General features: G+C 37.1%; 1 pseudogene across 1 annotated transcript; it reads left to right on the top strand.

Moving 5' to 3' along the window:
* Positions 1 to 10,242: 10,242 nt before the first annotated feature.
* Positions 10,243 to 14,702, top strand: LOC143735964 (interferon-induced protein 44-like; annotated as a pseudogene). The gene is made up of 9 exons (XR_013203341.1): positions 10,243 to 10,293; positions 10,443 to 10,483; positions 11,458 to 11,964; positions 12,083 to 12,137; positions 13,191 to 13,386; positions 13,493 to 13,645; positions 13,732 to 13,903; positions 14,002 to 14,102; positions 14,180 to 14,702. The product of XR_013203341.1 is annotated as an interferon-induced protein 44-like (transcript).
* The last annotated feature ends 1,321 nt before the right edge of the window (positions 14,703 to 16,023 follow it).

The following is a 16,023-nucleotide window of genomic DNA, read 5'->3' as shown; positions in this document are numbered from 1 at the left end:
AAATTTTTATTCAAAATATGCATGTATGTGAATCGTGTAGATACATTTTTTTCAGGGGGGGTTTGGGGTAAAATTGCAAGGAATAATAAACCTCACAATAATCGGAAATGTGTATTTTGGCCAATCGGAATCATTTTCTACTTTTCTGTAGATTAAAACAACTTTTCGCAGTACTATGACAATTTTGAGGTTAGTTTTCTGATAACGATGTACAGGGGAAACTCAAAAAATTTGAATATCGTGCAAAAGTTATAATTTTGATGATTATGGCTTACAGTTTATGAAAACCCCAAATTCAAAATCTCAGAAAATTAGAATGTTACTTGACATCAATTTAAAAAAAGGATTTTAAACACAGAAATGTCGGCCCTCTGAAAAGTATAATCATGCATATGTATATAGTTATATATACTAAATATATTAGTTTCACCTTTTAATTTGAATTACTGAAATACATTCTGTTGCATGATATTCTAATTTTTCGAGTTTCACCTGTATTGCTTGCCTAAGGTAACTAGTTGCTTTACAGTAAATCAAATCAAGTTACCTTGTCGGTTAGTAAGTCAAGTATGGTATACATTTTTCCTAACGTTAACCCATCAAACTTTTCCCAACCTGTGGGTAAGCTTGTTAGCAAGTAAGCTAACATCAGTGTATAACAACTTCAGTTCAGAATGAATTGGAATACTTTTGCTAAATTCAATGCTAACTCCCGCTGCATCTGTATTTTTATCTTTCTTAACCTCTGTCATTGTCGGAAGTTACAAGGGAAATAAAGACGAACAAGACCCGCTGTGTTTTAATGAGTGATTGAGAAAGGTTACGTATTAACATGATCAGAGTTGTTTGCTAATGTATTCAATTTAAATATGTTAAAGTTAAGCATTTTTCTTCAGTTTTAGATTTCAAAGTCACAAAACAACAATTGGGTATTTGCATATGACCTTCACCGTGGTCATATATCATGTAATAAGCTGCCGCTTAGGTGTCATGTGGGGCAGATCGAGGATGTCTCTAGTATTTTCCAATCAGCACGCGTGCTGGAGTCTTTGCTTTAAACAGAAACACAGGCTTTGGCATATTATGCAAAGTTGAATCAGGGCTGAGGTGCAGATGTCCTGGCTAAAGGTTGAGGCAAAAGCAGAGGTGAGGGGAGTCCAGCAAAGTTTCTCGCGGTCAGTTTTTTTTTTTATATCCACCTTATTCCTGACGAGCTTACTGCGTTTTGAATTGTGGGTGGCACTTCCGGTTTGGGGAACTCCCATTCATAAAGACTGAAACGAATCATTTCAAATCATAAGGTTGCCCTACAAATAAAGCTGATCCGTCAGTTTGACTTAATGAGCTATCAGTTTTCTTTTATGTTTTATCTAGAATAACATCAGAATAACGTGGTATTTTAACGTGACATGTTATAACAAGAATATCTATAGTAAGAGCTCTGCATTCTTTTCCTCATGATTATTTTCTTTTTTACTTTTGAATTTCGCTGTAATAGTATGATAAAGGTCAACATATACTGCACATTTGTGGTCTGTTCTCCCGATTTAATTTACGATGTAGCCTTACTCCCCAAATCCTGCACGTCTCTTTCCAGGTTTGGTTTCACAGGTAAATTTACAATTTATTATCTGTCAAAATGACTGAAATCACTTTAAAATAGTATCACGCAATGCTGAAGTAAAACATTTTTTTATTATTAAGGCAACGTATGTTACATAATACAGATTACCGCCGATTTTGCTGTGGAAAGATACTTTTTCATAGATTATTCATGGTCTGTTGAAAATACCTTGTTTACGCTTTTACACTTTGAAAATGTCCTTTTAATTTTCAATGGTTGAAGGGTAAGTAGAATAATGTAATGTCATCGTACACGGTTTAAAAATATATTATTGCGTCCAGAGCTAGTCTTTCACTGATTGTTTACAGCTTAACGGAAGTTACACCCAAAATTCGCGCAAAGCGTCATGGGGCGCAGGAATACTGTGGATAAAAGACTTTGTTTTTTTGTAATGTTGTCTTTTCCCTTTATTTTCTTGTCAGAGTGCACCATAATGCTCTGTTTACATGTTAAAATCACAAATAATTCTTAAGGGGGAGGATGCCCCCAGAATCCCCGCCCCCCTTCCAAGGATTTCATTCATAAACATGCCATCCTTTTTACCTTTTGTGAGTTTTCAGGTCTGTGATCACACTCTGGACGCTCATCATTTGCTTTTATGCCGAAACATGCAGTACTTCTATACTCGTATTTCATTGAGCAATGAAAAAGTTTACTTTTTATTTTTTTAATATTAAATAAGAATACAGTTGAGTACACTTTTTTTAGTTAAACAACTCAATTTGTGTAATTTCTCTGTACTTTTTATGCTTGATCTTCAAGACTTATGTTCTATAATTCTTCACTTTTGTTCACTACAATGTATTTGGCATTACTGTCTAGTAGATATTTTGAGACAAAAATGTAGCACAGATTCTTTGCATATAGTTGACTTAGTTATATATATCATGAATGTTGCTATTAATTTTCAACTCTCAGTTTCAAGTCTATAAAATGAAAAAAATGATAATTTTCAAACAATTACAACATAGAATATTATCTCAGGTTCCTCAGTAATTTTAGTGCTTTTAGATTTGAGAGCAGCGTTTGACACTGTTGACCATGACATTCTATTGTCACGCCTTGTCACACAGTGTGTGGGCATCCGAGGAAGTGCCCTTATCTGATTTAAATCTTTTTTTAGAAACAGAAACTTTTCAGTAGGTATTGGAGCCTCTGTTTCATCTGCTACTCTTAACTGTGGTGTTCCCCAAGGCTCCATTTTGGGTGCAACTTTGTTTTCTAGATGCTTTCATGAGGCTCTATTCTTAGGAGGCATGAAGTGTCTTCTCATTTTTATGCAGATGACCATCAAATCTGCCTACCTTTGAAGCATAATGAAAAGAAAGGTTTAGAAACCTTGCTTGCATGTTTAGCCGACATAAGATCCTGGAACTTTTTACATTAAAATGCAAGCAGTTGTTTTCTGTGGCTAAAGAAAAAAATAATTTTAACACAGGAAATTTTAATTTTCCTACATCAAACAGGCTGTGAAAAATCTTGAGTTATTTTTGATTCCTTCCTTAAGTTTGACCAACACATTACTGCAGTAGTTAAGTCATGCTTCATAGTGCTATTAACTTTTGTCCAGAGTAAAGTCCTTCCTATCCTAGATCTTGAAAGACTTATACATGCCATCGTCCTATCTCGTTTGGATTATTGTGATTCCTTATACACTCACCTAAAGGATTATTAGGAACACCATACTAATACTGTGTTTGACCCCCTTTTGCCTTCAGAACTGCCTTAATTCTACGTGGCATTGATTCAACAAGGTGCTGAAAGTATTCTTTAGAAAAGCTGGCCCATATTGATAGGATAGCATCTTGCAGTTGATGGAGATTTGTGGGATGCACATCCAGGGCACGAAGCTCCCGTTCCACCACATCCCAAAGATGCTCTATTGGGTTGAGATCTGGTGACTGTGGGGGCCATTTTAATACAGTGAACTCATTGTCATGTTCAAGAAACCAATTTGAAATGATTCGAGCTTTGTGACATGGTGCATTATCCTGCTGGAAGTAGCCATCAGAGGATCGGTACATGGTGGCCATAAAGGGATGGACATGGTCAGAAACAATGCTCAGGTAGGCCGTGGCATTTAAACGATGCCAAATTGGCACTAAGGGGCCTAAAGTGTGCCAAGAAAACATCCCCGACACCATTACACCACCACCAGCAGCCTTCACAGTGGTAACAAGGCATGATGGATCCATGTTCTCATTCTGTTTACGCCAAATTCTGACTCTACCAACCCGAAGTTCTCAACAGAAATCGAGACTCACCAGACCAGGCAACATTTTTCCAGTCTTCAACTGTCCAATTTTGGTGAGCTCTTGCAAATTGTTGCCTCTTTTTCCTATTTGTAGTGGAGATGAGTGGTACCCGGTGGGGTCTTCTGCTGTTGTAGCCCATCCGCCTCAAGGTTGTACGTGTTGTGGCTTCACAAATGCTTTGCTGCATACCTCGTTTGTAACGAGTGGTTATTTCACTCAAAGTTACTCTTCTAACAGCTTGAATCAGTCGGCCCATTCTCCTCTGACCTCTAGCATTTACAAGGAATTTTCGCCCACAGGACTGCCGCATACTGGATGTTTTTCCCTTTTCACACCATTCTTTGTAAACCCTGAAATGGTTGTGCGTGAAAATCCCAGTAACTGAGCAGATTGTGAAATACTCAGACTGGCCCGTCTGGCACCAACAACCATGCCACACTCAAAATTGCTTAAATCACCTTTCTTTCCCATTCTGACATTCAGTTTGGAGTTCATGAGATTATCTTGACCAGGACCACACCCCTAAATGCATTGAAGCAACTGCCATGTGATTGGTTGATTAGATAATTGCATTAATGAGAAATTGAACAGGTGTTCCTAATAATCCTTTAGGTGAGTGTATGTTGGAATGTCCCAGTGTCACAGCTGCAAATGGTTCAAAATGCTGCAGCCAGATTTTTAACTGCGCTTCGAGAACATACCATTCCAATTTTAATGACTCTTAATTGATTGCCAGTGCCGCAGTGTGTTATAGATTTGAATTTAAAATATTGCTGTTTATTTGCTTAGGAGGTACTTACTTTTCCTGAAGCTCCCCTCTTCACGTTACGCCTTCGGCTGTGGAAGATAGGCTACTATGAAAGGCGTAGGCAGGCTTTCTTCAGAGAGAAAGGGGACATTAATGTGTAAGAAACATAGTTGCTATGAATGTTATAAAAGCAATAAATATTAGGGATATAATCAACCAAAGAAAATCCTGGTCGACTGAAGTCCTGAAATTAATTAATTATTATAATTATAAATTAATCATTAGCTGCCCAGTACTTGGTAGGCTTGTCCGCCTAAATGAATTATAAATAAACATATTTATTATAATAAACTAGTGGGCTATTTGCAGGAATATGCAACATACTTTAGACAATTGTTTTTGTCATAGGTTATGATAACTGACAGACACTATCATTTACATAGGAGCTCAGCTTCGCGGTTGAGACACGAATAGACTATTAATTTAAAGCTTTTACTATTAAACACACAAGGCACGTCCACTTTAATTAAAAAATAATATTTATTAAACAAACCAGATCAAGACGAGAGCAGAAACGAAAAAAAGTGCATAACTGAAAAATAAAGCATAGACAAATACAAACAGTGGGCACAGCGCAATTGCGCATTAGGCTCAAAGAAAAAAAAATTAATAATTATAAAGTGCCCAAATCCAATAAATAATACTAGAAATAAATGGTCACAATAATAAAAGTGAACCATAAAATGTCCCAATGTAATCTGTACAAGTAGTTCAAACTAATATAATTTATAGAATATGTAACGCAATCATATCTGAATCTGACATATACTGTAAAGCTTCATTGTTAAACACTTCACTTAAAATATCTATATGAATTTCTTAGAATTTGTTTTGAATTGCAATTCTGCTTACTTTAATTCAAATTCGAATTGTAATTCTAGATCCTGTTTTTGACATCAATTAAAATTCAATTAAAACAAGAATTGAATTGGAATTCAGGAGTCATTCTCAATTCAATTCTGAATTGTGCACAAGCCTGCCATTTACATTTAATCCAGTGAGGGTTAATGCGTTCAATTTTAGTCTTGCCACACTATATGAGAATGACACTGAACTAACTGAATGTGAGGTGTACAAAGTGGATAAATATACTTATGTACAGTAAAATTATATTATAAACTCCAGTCTAATTACTAATTTGATGTAAGTTGATTACATTACTCCAACAGGAAGACAATACGTACAATGGCAAGCCGTTTTAACATTTAATCATTTAAACCTACTAGTCTCTATTTTCATGCTACTAGTACTTATTTTTTAGATGCTATTATTTAAGTACTAGTATTTATTCATTAGCTACTAGTGCTTATTCTTTAGGTACTAGTGCCTTTTCTTTAGATACTAGTGCTTATTCTTTAGGTACTAGTACCTTTTCTTTAGATACTAGTGCTTATTTTTTAGGTACTAGTCCCTTTTTAAAGATACTAGTACTTATTCATTAGATACTAGTCCTTATTTATTAGATACTAATGCTTATTCATTAGTTACTAGTATTTATTCATTAGATTCTAGTGCCTATTAAATTGGTACTAGTACTTATTATTAGATAGTACTTATTAAGATAAGTCACGTTCCTTCTAGTCACGTTATATAAAGGCTCTAAAAGCAGCCAGGGCTGAGCATCTCCGCAAACTAATAGAAAATAACCAAAATTATCCAAGGTTTTTATTTAACACCGTGGCTAGACTAACAAATAAACAGACATCACCAGAGCAAAATATTCCGTTACAGTATAGTAGGCATGCGCAGTAGTGAGCAGGAAGTAAAGCCGCGAAATCAACGTCCTGCCTGGTCCCGCCCTCACTCTCGCCTAGTAATGATTTTATGAATTTCTTCACTGAGAAAATAGAAAGCATCAGAAACACAATTGTAAATGTACAATCTTTTATGGTGTCTTATGATTCAGCCTCAATTATCGCCCCTCAAGAACAACTACACCGCTTTACAACTATAGGACAGGAAGAGCTAAATAAACTTATCATTGCATCTAAACCAACAAGATGTTTATTAGATCCAATACCCACTAAACTACTGAAAGAAGTGTTACCTGTAGTGGAAGAGCCTCTTCTCAATATTATTAATTCGTCTTTATTTTTAGGTCATGTTCCAAGAATATTCAAGCTGGCAGTAATAAAACCTCTCATTAAGATCACTAAATTCGAGGCTTCTGGTCATTCTTAGGATATCTAAGTCCACTAAAGGAGGGAGGGTGTTCTCACATTTAGCTCCTAAACTCTGGAATAGCCTTCCTGATATTGTTCGAGGCTCAGACTCGCTGTCCCAGTTTAAAACTAGATTAAAGACGCATCTCTTTAGCCAAGCATTCACATAATGCTTACCTTTTATACTACTGTTGAATCAGATCGAATGCATTAATATTATGAACAGCAGCTATGCTAATTATTTCCCATCTGCCTTTCTGCTGTTATCTCGGGACGCTAGTGAATTGAATAGTACCTATTAAATAGATACTACTACTTATTCATTAGAAACTAGTACTTATTTCGATAGTGACTAGTAACTATTCTTTTTTAACAAATTCAAAATTTTGCCATTCACTTCTGTCATTCTGATATCAACTATTCAGTTCTGACTAGTATGTATTCCAATTGTGACTAGTACCCTACATATACAGTATATTAGATACTAGTAGTTGTTCATTAGGTACTAGTACTTATTTTTTAGATTCTAGTAGTACCTATTAAATAGATACTAGTACTTATTCATTAGCAACTAGTACTTATTCATTAGATAGTACGTATTCATTAGATACTAGTACTTATTAATAGCTACTAGTATTTATTAATTAGCTACTAGTACTTATTCAATAGATACTAGTACCTATTTATTATGGCACTTTTCCACTGCATGGTAAACGGCTCGGTACGGCTCAGAACGGTTCGGCGCGGCACGGTTGGGCTCGCTTCGTTTTTCCACTGCGTGGTACGACTCGGCGCGGCGCGGCACGGCTCGGTTCGCTTTAGCTCGGTTTGCTTTTCCACTGCAGTTAGTACCGCTTCAAAGTGGCTGGGATTATGACTGATCGTTATAGTTTACCCGCTCCGCGGCAGCCAACGAGAGGAACGTCTGCACTCGTCCACTGACCACGATTCAGCTATTACTTTTTTTGGAAGTTTTTTTTCTTCAAGCAAGTCAAGCAAGTAGTTTTAAAACAGGTGCTACAGCTGTGGCTGTTACTGGCTATTTAAATCTAGCGGGTTTGATGTCTCGCAAATACAATGACGCTGGTGGTGACAAGCTGTCTGTCTGACCAATCAGTGATCTGCAGTGTTTTCATGTCACATTTTAGTATCGGTACGGTACGCTTGGAACCTCAACAGAGGTGGTACCATTTAAAGCGAGCCGAAGCGTACCATGCAGTGGAAAAGCGCCATTAGACACTAGTATCTTTTGTAATTGTTACTAGTAACTATTACTATTAGTAACTAATCTTACTAGTCACGACTGCTTTTTTACTAGTCTTATGATGTGACTAGTCAGAACGGCCACTGTAGAGTTTAATTAAAAATCTTACTAGTAAAATAAAAATTCTTACTAGTAACATTTGGAATAAATACTAGTATCTAATAAATAGTAGTATCTAGTAAAAAGTAGTATCTAAAAAATAAGTACTAGTAGCATGAAAATAGAGACTAGTAGGTTTAAATGATTAACTTAAAGGAGCCGTATGTAAATAATTGATTTCAATTAATCATAAAATGGCCCTGATATGTCACTAGACATTAAGAAATCATGTTCATTTCAAATACTTATATCACTGACAACAGTAGTCCGGCCAGGATATTGTCATTTAAAAAGTGAAGTTGCAGCCCTCAACTGATGTTGATGTTGTCATGTTGTGTTTTGGTCTGATGCACCACCCTCCACCTATCTACCAATCACGAAGTCAGTAGTGTTGGGGCATCCAGGTTGCCAGCTCTGCTCTAGTTACCACAGCTGCAGCTACAAACGTGTCAGAATCGCTTAAAAAAAAATGTCTAACGTTGCATACCAAAACAACCTCGTTATGAATCCGAAATACTTTGTGACAAAGTCCGAAATAAAACAAGGATCTGTATAGGAGATGCCTTTGAAAGATGAAGACGGCTGAAAACGGAGAAGAATTTGAAGACAGACGCCAACGTTGCTAATTTTCTCCTGGACAGGTAAGATTCATCTATGTTTGGCTAACTTGTACTTGATGTAAATGGACATTTCAAATATTCATGACAGTCGAACAAAGTTATGCATGTTTGTGCAAAGTAACGTTACGTTAGCTCAAATGGAGGAGGTGGGTCATCGAATTGAAAAGGTAAGGAATTGTTTGGGTAATAAAAATGGCGAGTCGTCATTGCTAACATTAGCAATGCATTATCAGAGCCCGTTTCTCTGTCATTATGCTGAATGAAAACACCAATGAAAAGCACACTGTAGCCTATGAAGTGAATAATTTGTCCCACTTGGAACGTTTTGTAGCCTACTTGTTTATCATGCAAGTTCTACAGCCAAAAATAATAGAATGACATGTAATCTTTCAGATCACATATTTTAGCGTTATGGACGTGTACTGCAGGGTAAGCTAAAAAATACAGCTGGTCGCTTTCACTTATAGCGTCAGCTAAATGAATAGCTGTATCTTTGATATCGGTTACACACAGTGACGGCTTGTGCTTGTACTTACGTTAATGACAGATACCTACCGTTACAAGTTACACTAACAGCTACTGTTCTAACAATGTACTGTCACATACGAGCGTACATCTTTACATTAGTAAATTTTTGCGATATATAATTACTTTGCAAAACTCTCATTTGAAGCATAAACATAATTAACAGAAAAAAAACTTACTGTGTAGGACTCGTCACTTGCCATTGGAAGCTTCTTGTAGCAGCCTACGTTCCTGCTGGATCCTGCATCCTCAACCTCGAGTCAGGGAGGAGGGGGAGGGGATACACAGCTCAACAGTAATTTGAAAGTGATTGCAGTACCAGTTTTGACACAATCTTACATACGGCTCCTTTAAATGTTAAAGCGGCTTGCCATATACGTGCTATGATGTCTATGCCTGCTACCTCTCCGAATGACGAACGTAAACCCTTCTTCCCTTCTAATAGCGATGACCCATTTCTTTTTTTTCTTTTTTTTCTTTTTTTTGGTCTTCGTTCAAAGGAAACCCGTGAAAACTTAAATAAGGTTGTTTTTGCTTAGAATTGCAGCACTGAGGGACGCTACAGCAACACTTTATTCTTGGACTTGGCCACTGTTTTTGTCACCGGAAGTAAGTTTATCCGGCGTTGGCGAGCACCGGAAAACACAGAACCCGGACGTGTAAAAAAGGCTAACGGTTCAACCGTCCCGTGTCTCAATCGTCCACGCTCTCCCCTACGTCTGTTTGTTATATTAGTGCAGTTTTCATCTCCCTCAACACACTTGTTTAAGAGACCTGAGAATTCATTAACTGTTTGTTGACACATTTCAATGCAAAAAACTTTCCTGTACCACAGGAATTAAGGAATTTAGAACAGGTTTGACTTGGGTGTAACATCCTAAGAACAAGCTGAACCATTTCAGTGTTGCTTATCACACAGCAAGTGCTCTACGAAAGGTAAGTTACATGTATTGTACATATTACAATAGTATAAAATACATACATATATTCTAAATTGGTTTAATAGTTTTTTATTGATTAGTGTTTGGAAAATATGCTGTAAAATGAATTTATTTTGATCTGCTAATTCATAACTCTTTGTACAGTGGCAATTCACAGAAGCAATGAACAGCAAGTTTAAAGGAAAGTAAGTACGAAAAATAAAATTGAATTGTGCATTAGTATATCAAACAAACAAATTAATACACAAGCCACAAACGGGGGAAGAGTGACTTTTAATGAACTTTTTTAACAAATGGCCACTCAAAGAAGGTACTTGACCTTCAGAAAATGTGGATCATCCGCAGGACATCAAACTAAATATGAGCTGTTTTTAGCTGTTGTAATATAAACAAAATATAGTATAAATTTAAGTAAACAAAATAGACACATTTGTATACAGGTGTTTTATACCAATAGAACATTCATTTTACATTCTATTCATTTTACTTGATATTTGTAGCTACAGCTTTTCAACCCTGCTACCGAAATTTGGGGTATGTTTACACGACAAAGATGTACTAAAAACGGAAAACTTTTTCTTTTGCGATTTCCTTTTCGCGCACGAAGGACAACATTCCTGTTCACATTGATGTCACTTTGTAAAGAAACACTTCGCGCCTATAGACTGAACACAAAATACACATGCTTAAATACACATCACCTTTTTCACAAATTTGTGTTTTTTTGTTGTTGTTTATATGGAGTCGTAATGGTTTGGAACCCGTTTTCAAAAGTTTGCATTTTCACACCCCCAAAACGCTGTTGTTGTCCAAATGACAACAAACGTTTTTCGTTGAAAATGCTGTCATGTAAATGGCCCTTCTAAATACAGTTTAGTTTGGGACCGAATGTCTTATATATGATACCTTATATTTCCAATAAATTAAAGAAAATTACTGATTTGGTCTTCTTTTCTTTTTTTTCGTGCAATAATTTGGTAACTGGGTTGAATGGTTAAGCTTTATGGATACAGTAAGCACATCTAATCATGATGTAAAATTAAATAAATAAATAAAATAGGACCCAAAAGTGTACCCTGTTAGTGGAATGTGCTGACTGAAAATATTAATTCATTGAGCTCAATTTATATTGTATTATTTGCATGTCTTTGTCTTCAAGGATGCATAAAAGACAAGTCAGAAATGTTACCACGGACTCCCTCACTTCTGATTTAACAGAGGAGAAAATAAATCAGCTCTGTGCCCTGCTGGGGAATGTTGAACTGACTCTTCTCTACAAAGCTTCTGTTCATGGATATAATGCTTCTGCCTTCCATCAGCGATGTGACCGTCAGGGTCCCACTTTACTTGTACAACAGATCAGGCTACATCTTTGGTGGATACACTAGTGTAGATTATACTCAAAGTGGGCAGCACATTACTGATCCAGACATATTCTTATTTAGCTTTCAAGGCAAGATCCCTGTGTGCATCAAAATTAACAGTGGATATAATGCACGTCTTGATGACGCTGGAGGACCCAACTTCGGCCAACAGTTGTACTTTTGCTACAACAACCAACCAGTTTTGTTAAATCAAGGAGGAAGTACATTTAGTGTTAATACGGGAACAATGTATGGGAACGACGCTCAATTGACTGAATGTGAGGTGTACAAAGTGGAGCAGAGTAAGTCAATCATCCGAAAAAAAAAGAGTTTTATATGCACATGTAGTCATGTACAATAAGTTTCAGTCCTTTTAAATAACTTTGTTTTTTATTGTTAACGTTTTACTTATTGTGCCAGGCTCTCAAATCAGTGCTGAGGAGAAACCATGGAGGAACGTTCTGTGGACAGCTGAGTATGTTTCCGCTCAGGTTTTGAGATCTTTTGTTCACTCAAGCCCTATAGGGGCGAAGGGCCCTGTTGTTTTCTTGAGATATAGTTTTATTTCACATTTCTGGGCACCTTTGGGGCCCTTAACATGCTCAAAAACTCTTGAAACTTTGCACACACACTGGAATCGTCGGCCATCAGGGTCGCACAAGTGGACATGAGGGATTGTGGGGGGCCCTGCAGTGGATCCTTATATATGGTTATATTTGAGGTGTATTTTATACTTTTAATTGTTTAGAGTTTAACTTATTCATTGCTGTGCTTTTGCCTGCATTAATGGATAAGAAATCTCTTAGCTCTTGTCTTTTTCTATCAATTAGAATAACAAAATAAAGGCATAGATCCAGTTCACCTGTAGTGACTAGGTTTTATATAATTAGTTTAATAAAATTATAAAAATACCTTGAGATAAATACTTCTGGACTTAATTTTGAGCTGCAAATGATAACTTCACACTCTTGAAAAGTTGCTGAGAACAGTGTTTTCAGAATGACTTGCTTTTATTAGGTATTGCTTTTGGATATATATTAGACATCAAAATCTACTTTCTGTCACACTTTAGATTTCGAATTTTTTTGTTTAAAATGTTGTTGAATCTTCTGGTTCAACTAACTGGGAAACTTTGTACTCTGCCTCTGTGTGTGACAACAGACTGACAACATAGTATTATATAGTTAGTTTAATAATAAGATTAATGCAAATATTAAAAAATCCTCAAGATAAAAACTTATGCAAATGATAAATTCACACTCATTTGAAAGCGACCTATAACATTCTATGACATGATATTCATCTAAATTTTATTGATCTCGTGGAAGTGGCTGTTGTGGTTCATGGTCATAGTGGCACCAGCTGGCTGCAGTAAATGTGGCATATTCAAACGATTTTGACAGTTCTTTTACATTTACCTGCTTTAAATGCACATTGCCTGTCACGCACAGTTGTACTAAAGCCACAGACGTAGCAGTGGCGTCGGGGTTTGGACCCATCATCATATAAAAATGTGTTTATGTTGTAGACGAAGAGACGAGCTCATGGAATCGATCAGGGATTATAAACCCATGATGACGTCTGTGAGTCGGATCAGAATCCTAATGATCGGTCCTGTAGGTGCTGGAAAATCCAGTTTCTTCAACTCCATCAACTCCGTCTTCATGGGTCGCATGACCAGTAAAGCCATGTCAGGATCTGCAGGAACTAGTCTCACCACACAGGTACAGTTTCAACAGGATTCTAGTGTTTCCTACAGAAATCTCTTCAGGTCTAGGAACCGCTCTTGATGACTTCAGATCTTGATGTGTTTCTCTTCTTGGTTGGTAGTTTCGCACATACCCAGTGAAAGACGGTCGTGAAGGAAAACCTTTGCCGTTTGTGTTGTGTGACACCATGGGACTCGAGGAGCAATCAGGTGCAGGACTGGATATTGATGACATCAGCAGCATTCTGCAAGGTCACGTACCAGACCGCTATAAAGTAAGTGCATGGGTTAATGTTTCTAGGCTTGCAAATGTATATTTATGAGTGAAGTTTATCTTTCACTTCCATTACTTTCAATTCAGTTCAACCCCACAACACCGTTTCAACCGGAAGAGCAAAAGGCCTCCAGACCTGCATCTCTACAGGAGAAGATCCACTGTGTGGTGTACGTGATCGACGCCACCAAAATCTCCCTCATGTCCAGCAAACTAGAGGAAAAACTCGCTGCCATACGCAGAAAAGTGAACTCACTGGGTAAGTGAACATATTTATTCCAATCATGTGAGTAATCCAAAGTAGGTTGTACATTGAGCTACCTGATAGTTGCATGTGACACACCACATTATTTTCAGGCATTGCTCAGATCGTCTTGATGACAAAAGTAGATGAAGCATGTCCTCTAGTGGAGGAAGATCTTCAAAGCCTTTATGTCAGTTCCTACATCAAGACGAAGGTGAGGCATGGTCACATGATCACATGAGTGGTTCCCGCAGGACTCAGAGTGACTGAGATGTTGTTTTGTGTCTGCAGGTGCAGGAGGTGAGCTCTCGGTTAGGTGTGCCGGTGTCTTGTGTGTTACCGGTGAAGAACTACAATCAGGAGCTGGAGCTGGAGCTCAACTGTGACGTCCTGCTACTCACCGCTCTACAGCAGATGCTCAACTTTGCAGACGACTATCTGGATGATGTTGGTCCTGTGTAGAGCAACCTTTTTTAAAATGCTTTTCATTGAGTTTTTCCTCAGTTTTGGCTAAAATTGTCTTTGAATAGCATATAGGTGGCTTAGTTGCCATAATGTATTTTTAAGCCAGACAATTGGTGTATTACTTGTATTACATTTATTTATTGTGGCTTATTTAATGCAAGAATGATGTAAGATCAGTATCTTATCAAGTTTACAATATAATATAACAAATTAGGACTTTCACACTGTTCTAAAAGAAATGCAACTTTCCATGAGTCAAGTCCATTATGGAATGAGTTATTTCTTATATCGGCATAAGCAAAAACTGTATGTATGGATTCCTGATCACAATTAAATATTATGACACTGAGTTAATGTGCGGTATCACCCTGGAGGCCTGTATGATGCTTTTTTTTGCAGGAACAAGTGCTCATTTTTCTTTCCTCTGACACCAACAGAGGTAATTTGGCTAAGGTTATGTCCAGATTTATCCTTCATTTGCAACTTTCGACCAATAGGCAAATGTCAATGAACTCTTATGGTACTCTCCGGATATAATCCCAAACTGACTTGATTATAAGATGCCAAAAAATTACAAAGATGCAACAACTTTTCTTTAGCTTATCAAAATGTTTTTAATATATTTTACAGGCCAAGAGGTGTCATGTCATAGGTGTCATTTACACTGGGGACGCTGGGGACATGTCCCCACCACTTTTTGAAATGGCTGATTTTGTCCCCACCACTTTTTGAAAGCATTTGGTTAAAATGTTCTGAAAAATCAAGCGAACCAAGAAATGTTAAAGGTTTATTTGCACGAAATAAAACATGCAATGCAGTTTAGATACAGAAAGAAACAATGTACATTGTCCAAAAAAAGTAACTTAAACAAAATAAACTATTACTGATTCTAAAATGACCAAAAAACATGCATGCACCGATCAGTAACTTGAACAAATTCTTGACACAGTTTCTTCTTGTCCAAGTTATCCATTCTCTCTCATGACAAACAGGCACTGCATTCTATGTGGGCTGCAAATCCCACATTGTTTAAATTTTATCTGGTGTTATTTGATGCAGATATGTTGTGTTGTATGCTTATGGTGTGTTTTGTCACGGCCGGCTCTAAACCGCGACAAATGAGGGAGGCAACGAGAACAAACTAAGCCAGTCAAAGAGATTTTATTTACAATAAAGAATAAGCTACATAATTAACGCAAAACACAATAAACACGTTCCAATAACACAGGCCTGTAAACATAACTTCCCAACTAAAACTAATACATAAACAGAGCCGATCCGCCCTATACGCTCACTACGCAAGCTGCGTAGGGCCCCGCAAATTACTCAAGGCCCCGCCTCCCCCTCGTGCCATAGCGCGTCAATTAATGTTTACAACATCCATGACAAAATTAAGTGAAACTATTCTTCTGGTCACGAAAATAGGGGGGGAAAACATGAGAGTGAATTGCGGGAAAAACAAACAGGTAAACTTGTGTTCTCTCCTCTCCAAGTTTGATGTCAGCAAAGTTAAGTTTATGTGCATTTCTACTGTGTTTTTTTGGTCTTGCTAACCTAGCTGGGCAGGCAGTCAGTGCATCTCTTGCATCACTTTGTGCCTGACAAAAGTGAGAGTAAAATACAATTATTTATTACGTTTGTTTTTGATGAACGACAAAGTGCAACGGTGT

Source organism: Siphateles boraxobius, unplaced genomic scaffold (assembly GCF_051911475.1).
Source record: "Siphateles boraxobius isolate OS27281-9 unplaced genomic scaffold, OSU_SipBor_1 13, whole genome shotgun sequence".
NCBI classification, from domain to species: domain Eukaryota; kingdom Metazoa; phylum Chordata; class Actinopteri; order Cypriniformes; family Leuciscidae; genus Siphateles; species Siphateles boraxobius.
This window is presented reverse-complemented; position numbering and strand designations above follow the sequence as displayed.